This window comes from Passer montanus, unplaced genomic scaffold, assembly GCF_014805655.1.
Source record: "Passer montanus isolate IOZ18808 unplaced genomic scaffold, ASM1480565v1 scaffold1, whole genome shotgun sequence".
NCBI lineage: Eukaryota > Metazoa > Chordata > Aves > Passeriformes > Passeridae > Passer > Passer montanus.
Genome location: NW_024356504.1, coordinates 10,041,112 through 10,057,929, shown reverse-complemented (window position 1 = coordinate 10,057,929; position 16,818 = coordinate 10,041,112). Strand labels below are relative to the sequence as shown.

Sequence of the window (16,818 nt, the reverse complement as noted above, 5' to 3'; positions counted from 1 at the left end):
AGAAAAAAATAACGTAATGCCTTTAAGAAAAATAATCACACTTTATTCTTCCCCAAATGGTAATACTGGTGCACAGAAATAAGGAAAGCTATATTGCACATGCTCTCTCCTGATACTGCATTTGCTTTATTCTAATTTCCATGTAAAAGGAATTACTTGCATGTTAACAACAAGAAGAAAATCCAGGACCCTTCTACCATTAGATAATCTAATGCCAAAAGCACTGCCACAACAACTTTCCTGACATTATTTATGTAGGGAAGGGAGACAGTCAACATCTATTATGTTGTTCCCTTCATCAGCCCCCACCCCAGGCGTGCTGAGGTGTAGTGTCAGAGCCATGGAAGACAGCATTCAGCTACATTGTAACACTGAGGTGAGACAGTCCCAAGCAAAGCCAGCACAGTGAAAAAAGGGTAATTTGTAATAAAATGAGATAGATGGTATTGACAATCTGACAGGGCAAATGCTTGTTTGCAGTGGGAATGACTTGCAGTTAGCAGATAAGGTCAGACAGAGGATGTTTCGTATCCAAGTCATCATGAGCTACAAAAAAAGTTACTACTTTCCCCCTGGGCAATTGGTCTTGTCATTCACACCTGTCTTTACCATTTTTTCCTGATACAAACCTGACTGTTTTATTCTTGAAGCCTGTATGCTAACTATACATCTATATATCCTGGGCAAAGAAGGTAAAGAGGGGAAATAGAGGTTTCCATTATCTAAACCAACATTTAAATACCTAAATAAAGCAGCCAGATCCTTAGTTTTCTGATAAGGTATTCTGGTAATTCAGTATCTTTTTCTTGACTGTATTCACAGACATTTTGCCAAGGAAGGTTCTACATTAAAATCTAGAAGACTTAATATCACTCTCTAGAGTTTATTCTTGGTTTACTTTTATGCTCTTCCAGAATCATCCCACCCATCACGAATTTACTGCAGGTCACTGGTCCCAGGTGAAAGTCAGGCTGTGTTACAATGAGTAGGGAAGATAACTATTTGTGTTATGCACACCCCAAGGATATTCCTCTCAGAGGAGGCATGGAAGAAGCTCATGGATTTCTTGGCATTAATTTCTAAAAAAATATATGAAGTTTTGATGCTCCTTTTCAGCTTTGAATTGTCTGGCTAAAGCAGCATGGTACTATTCAAAACTCTTCAGTACCACTCCAGATTTGCAGTAAAATGCCATATCCTCTTTGGGTATGTAACAACCCAAGTCTCTGTATTAATTACATAGAAATGGCACTCTTTTTACTCTACTCTTACCAAACCTATCACCTGATTCATGTAAAGGAAATATTTCTATACCTTTTACTTCCAGTTACAATCTGAAGAGTCAAACATGGCATATTTTAATTCAGTCTACCTTTTTTCTTCCTGAAAGCATCAATGAGCATCCAGAGAATGCAGGGAGATAGTGAAAGTTCTTATTGTACCTTTAATCTACTGTAAGAATCCTTTTCTTATTAATAATACATGTGAAAGAATGAGCTTCAATGGACTGATTAGTTCCAGGTGCTCTAACTGTGTACCTCAAATGGTAACAATGAAAGCAGGGGTTTTAGAAATAGGAGAATGTATTTAATATGTACTTTAAAAAATAACTTTATATCCATTCATTTTATGGATATTTTTACTCTAACCACGAATTTTTAGTATGTATTCAGTTTTTGCACTAATCTAGGATTTTGTCAAGGCATCCCTGTTGTGCCTTTGTCAAGCAGAATTTGAATAGAATACCTGAGTAGAAAGTAGAACACACTAAGGAAGAAATCTAGCCATACAAAAAAAAAAAAAATTGCACATCATACTGTAACAAGTATATAACCTTTTCCACCATGAAACAAAAAGCAAGCTCAGTGATTTTCCAGAGCACTCACTTGGCACTCAACCCTCATCTGTGGGATCCTCATCTGTGTCACTTCCTGTAATAGTGAATTCAAATAAATTAATTTTCAGTTTTCATTGTTTGCTGTGCTCTCTCTCCTTCTACTTGTTTATTGTTACTGACTTTTGTGAGCCTCTCATGAGTTTTGGTAAAAAAGCCAATGTGTGTTCAGCCTTCTCATCTTTTGAAATAGGGAATAGATTACTGGAAAGAATGGAAAAATTATCAAGTATAAATTGACATTGCTGGAAATTAATTCATTCTGAGTTATGTTCTATTATCAGCTGAATTCTACACAATGCAAATCAAAACACATGGAAATAAAAGTAAAAAGATAAAATTAAATTATTTTCAATTTATCTTTAATAAGTGTTTCATTCATAGCAGAGAAGCAGAGCATCTTTCCTTCATAAGTAGAAACAGAAAGCAATGAAGATTCAATGAGGATCCTGGTACATGAACCTGACCCCAGAGGGATGGAGGTTGGGAGTGCCTAGGAGGGTGACGGCTCCAGGAAATATTTAATATTTGTGCATGTGTGTGTGTGTGAACTCTGAAAGAAGGAGAGGAATGGGAGAGGGTGGCAAGAGATCATTAAAAGACTGAGGAAAAACAAGTGCCTAGAGAACAGAATTAATAACTCAGCAAGGAAGTTAAGGATGAAACTTGGAGGTGTTGGGGTGTGTTTCCTAAAGAGACTGCTCATACTTTGCAGGCAAGAGCTGTGCAGCTGTGATGAGAAGATGGGAGTGAGACCAAGGAGGAAACCTTGGAGTGGGCAGGTAGCCTGTAAAAGCAGGTTATTTCTGAAAAGGACAAAAGTCAAGATTTGCAAGCTGATAAGCATTGTCACTTACTGAAATATATACTCCAGAAGATTCCAAAAATGTGACATTATGCTTCTAACTTTTCTGTTGTATCAATAAAATCAATAGCTTGAACTTTTTAATTGTCTATTTCACGATCAGCATTTCAACTGAACCAAAGTGATCCCTGCAGGCATGTAAGCAATATGGCTGACTTTCACAATACAAATGTTTTGTACTTGCATATTCTTACTAATCACTGTATATGATCCTAACACTATTCGTGGTAGATGTACTGGCTTCTGGATAGTAGCTTTGTTAGCTAGAACAGATGCAAACATTAACACAGTATTCTGCCTTTTTATGATTTCTTTCTTTAGCAAGAATATAGTAATATCTGCTAAGGATGGAGCCTGTAGCACATTTTTCAGAGAAATAATTTGAAATGGCTACTCAGCTCTTTCAGTGCCTTTATTTGCAGCACAGCATAAAAACACAATTTATTATTTTGTTGGGCAGAATAAATAACTACAGTTCAATAAATCAGAAGCTGAGCTCAGGCTGAGGTAGGACATTGTACTTGTGCACTGCTGGAGAGAGCAGTGGGGCCCCAAAGCAGCCCCTGTGTGCACCATGGCCTCTGAGTCACCACCAGCACTGTCTGCCTCGTGCTGTCACTGCTCTGTTGCTGCCAGACTTGAGCAGGCTCTGTGCTGGTGCATTTGTGCCTTTCCCTTCCCATCCCAGGGCTGCACCATTTGCATCAGTGCTGTATGAAATTCGTAAGAAATCACTGAAGTGTACAGGACATAAAGACCACACAACAGTGTATTAAAACAAATGACTATCACTAAACCCTCGTCTGAGATTTTGAAAACATAGAACCCATTTATTTCTCTAGGCATCAGGACTTTAAGAGCTAAATTTATATAATCTGACAATATGCAGCATTTGTAGAGCTGCAGCTGGCTTTTCATAGGTATTCTCCAAATAAAAACTATTTTATGTGCTGAGAATCCTGAGATGGAGCTGTTGAGAGTAATTAGGGAAATATAACCTTCCCCAGGAGTGATATGCTTTTGGAAACAGATTTTGAATCCTTTTTGTTATGAAGATAACTTACTGTTTAAAGAGAACTGCAGAGTTACTCATGTTTGCATAATTATACCTTTATCTTGCCAGCTCACTGTGGAAAGCATCATAATGGAAGATGAGAAAACGTTGTAAGGGTGATGGCAATCTTTATATTCAGACAAATCAGTGGTAGACCTCTGCTAGTGTTTTAAAATATCTGTCAAGATGTATAGAAAAATGCTCTTGTAATTTTAATTTTGTTACAGTCAGTATAATGCTTCTTTCATATTAACGTACAACTGGTACCTTAAGTGAACACTGAGGTCATGAAAGAAGGAACCACAACCATGGCAAACTTGAGTATCCTAGTAATAGTGTTTTTCTCTATTATTCACTGATTTATCTTTGGTTCAAATGCAACATGCAGGATTTAAAACACATTTTCTGAACTTGGAGTTCAGAAGAATTTCCAAAGGCTTCCTGATCACAATGTGGCTTTTTGCAATGAAAGTAGCAAAATTGCCTACTCATTGCAAGGCTACAAAAGACACAGAGATGGATGACTTTGGATCAGTGATACAGTTTTTTTATGTCATTATTTTAGTGGTAAAGCAGACGAGGAGGGAAATCACAACGACTCAGTGCCAACATATGACCAAATTGTGCAGGCATAGTCTACATGAATTAATTAAAAAACTGGATACATGTCAAAGGAGATTTGAGAGGTTCATCCTGTAAATATTTTAACAAGTTCACTCCAGAGAACAATCCTGAGGCAACCTATTCTCAATCACCAACCTTACTGAGGTCTATTAAAATCATGAAAAGCATTTGACCTGGATGATTGATCAATTAAATTTTTCTCTGTGTAATGGCAGATGACTCACCTAGCAATGCTGACCTTTTTATGAGAGTCTCATGCTGGCATCAGGACAGGCTGGCCAGCAGGGAGAAACACAACAGAAGAAACAAATAACTGGAATGTGATTCAAATTTGTGGTGCAAATTGATCACATAATGCACAGATCATAGGAAAACCTACATCATACAGCAGACCACTAAAGAGTGACCAGTCATTCATGAGCTCTTTTTAGATCAGTGTTCTGACAGTGGAACAGTCTTGTTGAGTCTCCTAACACCTTAAACCATAATGGAAAGCAATCAAGTCTGACTGAGAACTCAAATTCCCACAGGAAACAGCATACAGTGCCTAACAGATTAAGGTACCCATTCAGTGAAGTAAAGGTCAAGTACCATTGAGAAAAGAGAAAAGCCTACTGCACACTGTGCTTACATTAGGCTTAAATCATAAAGCAAATCCTTTGTCAGAAGTGTCAAAAAATAACTTAATAGTACTAAGTGTTTAGATGTACTAATAATACTAATATATAATACTACTAATAATAGTACTGTTTAGATGATTTTTATCATTTTAGGAATTTTATAATTTATCATTTCAGAAATCAAAGTATTTATCATGCTGAACTCACTTGAAGTGAATGGATTTGGTCTAAAGATAGTTATTTAAAGAGAGATAGTATTTTATCTCTGCTAGTAGTATATGTGAAAATGAAAAAGCCAAACAGTTTTGTCACCAGGATGATGCTTAAGAAATGGAAAACATCTCTTCTAGCAGGTTCACTACTCATTTTTGACACCTGGCTGGTCCAATATTGAGCACTTAAATTTATGGCATATGACAGTATGAAAAATAAGGCATTGTGTTTGCATACACAGAAACCCTTTTGAATTCTTCACAGCTGACTTGTACAATATTTTCATTTTTTACTAAACAATTTCTTCAGAAAGTTTTCTAATAAATGCTTGATTATGCAAAGATAGTCATTAATTTGTCATGCCTTTAAAAGGTGTATGAAGTCTTATCTAAGAAGCCTTTTGGGTGTGTTGCAAGGCTATGTTGTTTTAATTTTCCATTATGTTTGCTGGGTAATTTAAACTACAAATGGGCAGTTGGTTTGCTTGAGTAGTGTTTGTAGCAAAGGCTGATAATCTACTAAAGTTTTTTGGCACTGAAACTTAAAAATCTACTATTAGCAAGAAAAGAACTCTCCCAGGTTCTGAAAGAACAGTAGAAATCTGCATTTTTCAAATGGCAGTCAGTAGATGAAACAGGTAATACCTTCTACAACCCTACATTTATTCTTTTCTCTATATTGCAGTTGCCTTTAAAATGCTGGAAATGTACAAAATTGTCCATACAGCCCCTACTTGAAACAAGCTTCCTTATTTACTACTTCCTTCCTCATACACTATATAAACACACAATTGCAGAAAACCCAGAGCTGTCTTTTTGTCTGTTCCTTAGCCTGTGTCCAGAAGTTTTGTTTTACCAGCTCTAGTGAAAACTAACCTGCATGTGTTTGTCCATAGATTAGCAAACCTTTACCAAAATTAATACTCAAAGATGATGCACATCCCAGTATTTGGAAGTGCAAGAATGTTATGTAATATTACAAAACTGTCTGGTTTTAATGAGATACTCTGATAAGAAGAACTATACAATATTTGCGTCTCTATTTAACCTTGATTCTCTTTCTGGTTGCTGGGCACTGAAAAATCAAAGCTCGTTCATTTCTGTATGATTCTGTGTACCTACTTTATGGGATTCACTGCAGGTTTTTGGGGGTGGGGGGGTGGAAATTCTGTGTTTCAAGAAGAAATCTCATAGGAATTAACATAATTTGAGTAACAGCCAAGATTTTCAAAGAGATCTACAGTTCTCTAATTTCCCCCACTTGAGAAAGGCAGCCTTCACATGCTCCAGAAGTATTAATTAACTAGTCTAATTAAGGTATTATAAAAATTTACCAATAAATTACTCTCTTTTTTTTTTGTATGAAGCAAATTTTTATACTCTTTTGTGCCTACTTGTTAAAAGACCACACACACCTGCAGTGTAGAAGGATTTTAGTACCTGTGCACAGACTGAAGTGCATGACAGGCAGAAAATCTGCAGTCACCTTGCAGTTTTGGCACTGGCCTCTTTTTGGTGCAGTACAGCACATGCAGCAACTCAGGGGCAAGGACTTGCTCCACTGACAGTTCAGAAGGGAAAGTCCTAAAAACAATTACAGGGGGCCTTTGCCTCTTTGGAGTTTTAAATGAACAGTCAATTTAGCTGAACCATGCATTGACTCCATTTGGCTGGATTTTTTCTAGCAGAAAAGGTTGAAAATTCCTTACAAGGTACAGGAGAGCTGTACTCAATACAGTGTTCTAATGCCTGGACAAAATTTGTAACAGTAAAGATGGGATTTGTAGATGGTCCACATTTAAGAATATTAAAAATTGTTGTGAAATCCTTCTCCAATCCATTCTGCATTTCATATTACTCTTCAGAATATGAAGGGAGAGAATTAAAAGACAAAAAAAAAAAGACAAAAAAAGAGACAACTAAATTAGCTGTTTCACAAAGATTACTAAAATGTTGTAATTGCATATAATTATCTGTAACTAGATAGAAAAATATGTGCCATTGGAGATGTAACAAGAAGTTACTTCAGACAGCTGTTCTTTTCTGCCAGAACAGGCTGTGCACAATTATGTAAAATCAGAAAAATACAAAAGCATATTTTTGTATTTTAAAACTATAAATTAGCTCTCACAATTTATTGAGATATTCAGCTCGGCGACACAGTACTGATCCTTGCGGGAAAAAGTATTTTGAAGGAACTTATAAGAACTAGATTTATTTTTCTTAATTCTATGCTAATTCTGTCCAATCACATTTCAAGCAGGTGCTGCACAGGACCATGGTCATTTACTGTGGTGGTCCAGTGAAGATCTAGGTGGGGGGCCATGGCTGAGGAAGAAGGCAAAGCATCTGTGCTGAGACAAGGGCTCAGCAGCCTATTAGCAATTTCTGCAGATGTTCCAAGGTAATTTGTAAGAGGGTTCCTGTCTACTTTCATTTCCTTCTCAGCTTTACATAATGTCTCTGACCTAAGGAGACCAATGAAACCTGTAAGTCTGGACTTGACAAGGCTTGTCAGGACAGCCTGCAGGCATTTGGAACCAGTAAAATTCAGTCTGTATGAACACAGCTCACTTTTGAGAGAAAGTGTGCAAAATCTGGTTTGGTCTATGAAACCCATTGTCTCAATCTTGCTGTATATAAGCTGGCAATGAGTTTTTCTTCCAGAGGCTTGGCATATTGATCTTTGGACACTGCACTGTATAGGAACCTGGTATTTTCCTTTTAGAACAAGTTAAGAGTGAAATCCTAGCTCATTTATGTGAGTTTTCACACTGATTTCTGTAGGACCTGGACAATTAATAGGATGAACAAGCTTTCCAGGCTAGAATAGCTACCTGTTAATTACTACTGTTAATTAATACATACACATTTATAAAAATAGAATATGTGTAAATGATATAAACTTTAATTTTTTTAATACTTGATGGCATTTTCTGAAGAGGAAAGCATGAATAAAGAGATTAAAAGGTGAATTCAAATTAGTGCACAAGACAAGAAATGCATGTTTGCAATTGATGCTAAAATTATCAGATTATTTTAAAAAACAAGTTGGAATGAAACCATCAGATCTTTAACACAGGAAGAATGAAGAAGTGAAAAGATGAAGAATTGAATATGAATGTAAACTAGGCATATGGAATGTGATGATTTTTTAAAAGCATGTTGGACATATTTTTTCTATAGCGCCCATACAGAGCTTTCAGTAACCTGCAGTCAACCCCCATTTAAAGATCAAACATCTTGTCTCTCAAAATAAACAAACCAAAACATAGGGACTGCAAGTCTATCTTTATGAAACAGGTGTGAAGGTGATGTAGCCAAGTATTTTTCATACATAAAACAAATACCAAATCTTTCTAATGTAGGCAAAGAAAAAAATGAAATTTTCAAACATGAGCATTCACAAGGAGTTTAAATGCTGTATAAGCAAATCACAGAGCATAAGCATTTCAGAGTTTTATATCAGTCTGGTAAAATAAATGTTTCTGTGAAGTCCATGTCAATCTAAAGCAAGAAGAATAGTAGAGAACATTTGTCTAAAGTGCTTCTCAGTAGCACAGGGCCAGTAAGTAGTACAGTATCATTTTCAAAGATAAATATTTTTTTCAAAGAAAGTCATGAATGTCTGTATTATTAAATTTACTTTTATGGAAACTTTCTGGGAAAAGTTATTGATGTTTATTGTGTGCTAATGATCTCATTTTGGAACTGGCAGGGTTTGCACATTCAAGTTTGCTCAATATTGTACAGTAGAATAATATTTATAGGGTTTCCAGTAAGGCTAAATATTCTGAAGCATTAAAATCAAGACTCCATTATCTATAACAAAACCAGACTGGAAGAAGCTCTCTTTCCCAGACTGAGGAAGAATTTAGCTCCACTGCTGAAGCTTGGTGTGCCACCTGTGTCTGTCTCCCACGAGTGCTCAATGTGGACACTGCAAACATGTGGAGCCAGTTCAGGAGCTGCAGCTGGGTCTGCCTGACCCACAGAGACACTTTGGCCCCACAAATGTGGCAGCAGGGCATGGCAGGCAAGCCAAAACTGGCTTCAGTTCAGCTCACTACCACCTAAGTTTTGTCTTGTTTGGCTTGTCCAGAAGCCACATTCTGAAGGACTCCAAAGCTGCTGTCACCTTGTTGGATCTGAGCTGGCCTGATCTATATAACTTTTTTTCCTCTGCTCTTGGTACCCATAACAAATGAGACTCACACAATGCATAGACAATTCTTATTTACAGAGATGTTCAGCAAGTGACTTCAGAAGTATTGTCTAAAGCAAGGCTTTAGTTCCTCTGAAAGGAGGAGTTTACTGACTCGTCATTGAAATAAGCTTCAGAACATGCTAAAAGGAAAAAGCCCCATTCTACAAAAAAGAAAAAAGTCCTGCTCTACATAAATAGAAAGCAGAATAATGACAGGAAGCAACACCTGAGAATAACCATTGGGAAACTATTGCAAATCTGAATAGCTGGAATCTTGTCTCAAAAATGTTTAACTCCTTGGTGCCAACCTGTTAGTCTTAGGTGACACGCTGAATGTGAAATAGAAGACCTTACAAAAAGTAAACATATAGATAGCACTAAAAATTCATTAAGTCAACTTAATTCTATTATTGGTATTTTCTGGCATCACAAGGCACACACAGATACTATTTCTTGTCTTCAGGGATAAAAAGTTGTACTTAGTGACATCCTTGTTAGATGAATGTAAATTGGCTACATCACTGTCTAGAGGCTAGACTAGCACTGATGTATAGAATAAATTTCTTAAATACACAGATTCTAATTTTGCTGTACTTAACATTAAGTAGCCATGTGCCTTGACTTCTGCTATTTCTGATTATCACTCAGAAACTCAGACTGCCTTTACAAAGCAGTTCCAGTTCTCCTGATGAGAATAGTATATTTTGCAACTAACATCATTATTTCATTATTTTGGATTTTTTCTTCTAACCTTTATACTTTATATAGGTGACCATCTGTTAGAGCAGCTGCATATTTTGTGTGAAGTAGACAGGCCACTGTTTGTTTTTGTGTTTAGGAGCAAGCAGAGGTGAGAATTTCATGTCCTGGCTGAGCAAGGACCTTAGGTCATCTTAGAGCCAGGAAGGCTCCCGAACCACCACTAGTGCTCCCTGCAGCCCTGGGGTGCTTTTTGTTATTAGAAGTAATCATAAGCAATAATGAAATATTTACAAATTCAGAATTTAAACAGGGATGTTAAACACAACGGGCATGCCAGAATGCTTCCAGTTTTGGAAGTACTAAGATGAATCAAATATGATGTTTGATTCTGCAGTTTTTATTAAATGCAAACTACAGATGTTTTTCCTTAAAAGTTACCAAAGGATTTGTCTTGAGTCTCATACAAGAGTAAATGCATGGAATGATCTTGAAAAATAAAAGAATTAAATGGCTGATGCCAATTTCTGGGAAAGGCACATGTTTAACATATTAGTAAAATACTCATACTGTAGGAATGCTTAACTTATGGGAGAATAAATTGGTGCTAACACTGCTGGGAATGTAGCAGTTCTACCACTGACTCAGAATGTACTGGATATGTTTTCCACCAAGCGCCCCTAAGGGAGACAATAACTAATATATTTCTTGTGCAAATAAGGTGATTGGAAGTGAATTGATTGCTTTTTCTTCATTATATAAAATCACGACTTTTTTGAGAAGATAGCAGTTTGAGGTTTGATGTACAATTTAAATCTGCTTTTTGCTGTCAAGGATAGCTTGTGATATAGTTGGAAGGGTTTACTTTCTTGAAACAACACAAAATTAAAACCAACAAGCCACAAAACCTTCTCCTCTCCCTCTCTCTGCCCTTATTTTGACTTGAAATGTGCGACTAGCAGACCTCACCAGCAGTTAACAGCCTTAATGACTTTTCTCAATGGCCTTGATCAAGGAGATACAGTTACAGCTGTCTATGCCAACCATAAATATGGAGAATGAGCTATCCTTGTGCAGAAGTCTGTCTCATTCCTTTTTTACAGATAAACAATGTGTATACATTAAAAATCACATATTTTCAAAGATATATAGATAAAAATATACAATTATATGCATTTGTATATGATATATTACTAATAGTAGTTAACTTCTAAGCATTTCAGGAAGTCAGCTGGACTCTACAACACCTCATGATATGCCAACGTGCTTTTAATAGTAGCAAAACATGTAGGCTTCCATTTGTGTACAAATTAAGAGGACTTTGTTGCATCTGGGAGTGTTCAAGTGACTGCTGTAAGGGCTATTTGCCTGTGTGTCAAACAAAAACCATGCAGCAAGGGGACAAATTCTGCTTCAGGCACTATGGGCACACACTGGACTTCCTTCTTAGCTGCTTTTTGTTCATGGAAACTATCCGTTCACATGAATAATTGGTTTTCATAGAGATAGTCCTTCTTCCTTTTAGTAAGATCATCAGAAGAAAGCCTCCTTTTGTTTTAGCTGCTTTTTCAAATTGTTTCAATTTAGTTCATGACTCCACACAGGCTTATTTCATCTGCAGGATGACAAAAGCTTTCTTGATCACATGAATGTAGTTTTCTGTTAATGAGAACTCTTGAGATTTCTCACATGAACAGCAAATTTACAAAAAATAGTTTCTTCTTTTTAAGATTAATTTCATGGAATACTACTAAATTAGGTCAGGCATAAAACGTGCAGGCTCATACCTCTAGAAAGAACATAAGTGTTACCATTCACTAATAAGAATGGATTCTAATAGCATTGAGGTTAAATCTCCAGGCACCCCTGTTTGCCTCTATGTATAACTATTAAAGTATAGGTGAAATACTGACCATGTGTCTCAGATAAAATGAAGAGGGAATCCTATGACCAAAGTATGCTGAATGTGATTTAAAGAAAAAAAATCACTGTGCATTTTATAGAGCCATTAAAAATATAAAATAATCAATAATGAGATTTATGGTGCTTCTTAATATTATTGATTTTTTTTAGTGTATAGAGTACGTTGTACTAGACACAATATATTTTCTAGTTTAATTACTGAAAATGGCCTTTTTCTGCTTTTGAATAGTCAATGCTCCGAAAAGAGAGGGGAAAAGGTAGTTTTTCAAAATGTTATTTTCCTATCACAGTTTTGATTTTCCTTTAGAGTCCTGAGGAATTTATATGGTGTATCTAGTCGTAAGTTTTTACTATTGCACATACCTTGCAAAAATTGTTCAATAAAGGTATTTTTTCATAAAAGAAATAACAGAAGTTCATTGTTATTTGTCCAGTCTGCTATGAAGATTTCAGTTCAAATGAGCTGTATATAGCAGGTTTGTTACCATAGTAACTTTTCATATTAAAGAAAAAAATTATGCCTAAAAACCCCCCAACCCTCATTTGTAATATGTAACTGGTGTTAGATTGACTTTTCTCTGGTAAGATAATATTTAAAATAGGGATTACAAAATTTCATTGAGTCACTGGCATTTTCTTTGCCATCCACAGGAGTGTTTCCTCTGTCTGTCTTCAAGTGTAACAGAAATGTGATTTTAATTAGTATTTCATTAGTATTAATAGTTTGTTCTCTATAATAATTGTAGGATTGCTTTTAGGATGACTGATAAGAATTCAGATGTAAAACTGGTGCCATCTCAGAGCAGAGATGGTTTTGACTCTGCTGGAGTTTGAGCTATCAAATTCCTCCATGGACAGGTAGAGACTACTAGAAAATCAAGATTATTCTGCTGCAAAAAAGTTATTTCCCATAATTTAAAAAGCAAAGAGAAATGCCCTCCTTAGGTAGTTGCTTTTCATATAATTTTTTTAACTCTATGATTCATTTAGACTGTTTGTTATTTCAGGATGCAGAAAACTGGGTGATGGAGAAAGCCATATGAAAGAAAGTAAGTAACAAAAGGCAAAGGTGCAGAACAAATCACTAGACTTACTAAAAAAATGCTGCATTCCCTTATGGAGATAACTCCTCTCAAATAAACTCTCTTCAGCTTGATTTCGTGGTGCTGCAGTGCTGGGCTAGACAAAACTAGAGGCCACCAAGAAACCCAGTGGTAACTCTTGAAGATCACTGAGTTACAGTGTCCCACTAGGAATATTTGGAGAATATATGTCCAATCTTTACTGGTTAAAATCCTCTGTATCAACTCCAAATTTGTCAGACCGAAGGCTACAGCATCATTCAAGCCTAATAAATGGTACTGGATTTTGTAAAATTCAATTGCAAACCCTGAATGTTTAGTACTGCATATTCAGGTTGCTGTTCTTTAGGTCTGTCCTTGTACTCATCAAACAAAGAACATTCCAGCAGGCATTGATACAAAACAGGAAATCTCTTACTACAGCTTTCATCTCATTAAAGGTTTTCCCAGTTGGCAGTATAGTGATAAAAGCTCTTATAAATGGATTGCAGGGGAGATAGAAATACAAGGAGAAGATTGTTATACGGATTAATGAAGAATTGATTAAATTAGTCAATTTTAAAATAGCTGGCAAGCTGAATAAACTTATTTAGGTAAATATGCTCTCAAGAGATCAGAGGATCAGAATACAATACAGAACTTGTAAAATAGTTATTTAAATCATATAAATAAGGAAATGCTTGAGAAATTTTAATATTCAATAGATTGTCAACATTTGTGCTCCTTTTAAGATGCTAAAATAAATCATTAATGGAGTTCCTGAACATCTTGGAATTAGTTTTGTAGAAGTATGAACATAATTCTGTGAAATATCTGAAAAATGGGGACAAAGAGAAAATGAAAGGAGCATCAATCTTTCTTCTAAATCCTAAACCTGAACAATGTAGTGCTCCTGCCTTTGTCCATACGTTTGCACCAGCTGGTGGTATTATTCAGATTTGTGCTATGATTCATACACACAAAAAACTGTGTATGACAGAGATTGTTACTTCTCTTGTAGTTTCCTGCTAGGAGACTTGAGGCAAGATGGCATATGTAATCAGTTAACAGTCTTTTGTCAGGGACAGCAACTGAACAAATTGATGACTTCTTCTGTGCTGAATTAAATAGTGTTATTTCCAAAAGTGTCTCATACTTAGACAAAGGCAGAAAGTGCTGGCAAGTATTTGGAGCTCTGAAAATGTGATTTAGAAGAAAGCTACCTAGAGTGCTTTGTTGGGAAATTCTTTATATCTTTGTTCCTCAGTCATCTGTGTTAGTTATTCATTATAGCTCTAGTATTCTTCTATAGTTCTAGTATTCTGTAGTTCTAGATTCTTCTTTACTAGTTATCATCTCCTAAGAGTCCAGTAGAAGTGTAGACTTCATATTAGTAGGCAAGAATATTTGCTATTTTGGCTGCCTCATTTTTTTTCCCAGTTATCTTTTTCTTTGTTTTCATCCTTCAACAGCCTCAGCTCCCTCAGCCACTTCTTGTAAGACTTGCATATATAAGTATATTTTTTGCATATATATGTAAGTATAATTTTTATATATACAAATATATTTAAAGAACAGGTATTCCTACTTTTATTAACTTGTGCCCTTTTGTAATGCTGAGCTGTTGCTGAGACTACTGCCCATTCCAGAGTCTGTGTTTTAAGACAATGTCTAGGCAACAAATCAGAGTTAGCAATTTCTCTGTATGCATGCTGGCAGCTTTAGCTTTTTTGCAAGCTTGGAAGAGGCCATGATTTCTGCAAACCAAGAAATAACAATTCAAAATAATTAGTTTATTACATGTTGTTTTACTTTACAACAAAAGTGGACCCCTACGGTGGGCAAATCACTTTGCTACATGCATTTCCAAGATAGTATGTGTCTCTGAGAGTGGCTACTGTGGGTAAGACAGGTCCTGGTCATCAGAATTCTTTCTTCAGGTAAACTGACAAGCAAGTGGAAAAACCTCTTACACTCTGTGTCCTTGTTTGGCAGTAAGTGGAACAATTCTGTTTACCATGGATTTTATGGCTCTGCCTAATGATCAGGAAAAGTGAGTTCTTGAACATCTGTAAGTCAGGCTTAGAGGAGAGGACAGGTTCTTCCAAAGAACTGATCTCACTCTTTTTTTGGATGTGCACTCAACTGTTTTAATCTACACTAGAATCTAATTGGCTAACTGGGAAAAATAAAAAGAAACTCCCATCACGTCTCAAAGGATATGAGTCCAAAGAGTTGTAATGCTCAATGGAGTGGCAAGCAAGTGTCAGGGCATTATGGTGATTACAGACTTTCCATGTTTCCAAGGAAAGTGGATTTCTTTGCTTGACTGGAGAGATAAGAACTCTCAAGCTGAAAAAGGAGGTCTCAGTAGACACTAAGTTGAGAATTTCAGCTCTGTGTCATTTGAATTGATTGAAACATTGTCTTATTTTAGCTTGGTTTAAGTATGCTATTAACCTACAGTGCCCCCAGAAGAAAGCAGTATTGTACTTCAAAGAATTCTGGAGAGTTTCATGTTGAAATCAGCTGACTTACTGTTCAAGTGGGAGACAATAATGCTGGTTGTGTTCATGTTTCCTGTGAAGTATGTGAACTGATCTATCACTCAACTATTCTCTTAAATTATTTTACATGTTAATAACAGCATTTTAATTACCTTCGTCATTTACCTAGTTGAGTTAATCACATATTAAAATATTACTATGAGTGATACTGCAACACTATGACAGCATTTATCATGAAATAGCACTTCATTATAAGCAAGATTTCATTTTCATACTACTCCTGTGTCTCACAGTAAGCAACAAAAATACTAAAGCATTAGTACACAAGAGAAGGTATTGATTTAACTTCCACATTTTCTTTTAACATAAGCCAAATGCTGCACTTGTGTATTACCATAAGAGGTAAAGCAAGTATAGTTTCTTCCTATTTAGATGTGACAGTTTAAAATAAATCATTTTTAGAAAAAGTTTACTTTTAGAAAGGAAATAGCATTAGACAGAATGTCAGAAGCCTCTAGCTGACATTCACCAGCCTTTACTGGAAGAAAAGGTAATTCTAGTTTTCTCAGTTTACAACTGAAAATTGTCAGCACCATCCAATGCCTGTGTCCACCATTAATACTCATAATACTGCTTAGACCCCAAAAATACCTTAGTAATCTTTGCATCTACTCTAGACTTTCACACTAGTAGCTGAGTTTGGGCTGTTAAGAAATTTGGCCCTATAATTACGTTGTTTTCATATGAGAGTGATTCTCTGAATCCAAATATCCCTGCCCTCTATCTTCTCTAATGCTGTACATGACCCAAGCTCACTGTCTCTCTTCAGAGCCTTCCTGGGGATTGTTTTAGGATCTGCCTTTACACTGTTGACAACAACTTTTGTGTCATTCATTCACTCTAAAAGAGAGCCTAAAAATGTAAGTTCTTAACCATGAAGAGATTTCTCCAGACTCTGATGATGAACAGCATTTCTTTAATTTCCTTTACACTAGCCCATAAAGCTACTGAGGATGACAGTGGAAAGTTGGCCAGAATTGGCCAGCAGATTGGCTTGAGGAAGAAGAGCAACCCTACAATACACACAGCAGAGATTTTGTCAAATGTTGTATAAAAAGTAGAGCAATGCAATGAACATAACAATCCATATTC

The 16,818-nt window shown here is 36.0% G+C and overlaps 1 protein-coding gene across 4 annotated transcripts in view; it reads left to right on the top strand.

Annotated features, from left to right (window-relative positions):
- The window catches only part of B3GALT1 (beta-1,3-galactosyltransferase 1), a 178,656-nt gene that overhangs the window by 21,119 nt on the left and 140,719 nt on the right, over positions 1–16,818 (top strand). Inside the window, exons 3-4 of one of the 4 annotated variants that reach the window (XM_039730936.1) lie at positions 7,533–7,673; positions 13,106–13,147. The exons of 2 other annotated variants lie outside the window; for them this stretch is intronic. The gene's annotated coding sequence lies outside the window, so the exon portion shown is untranslated. The remainder of the gene's footprint in view (positions 1–7,532; positions 7,674–13,105; positions 13,148–16,818) is intronic. One more of the 4 variants, XM_039731185.1, reaches the window with a different exon arrangement.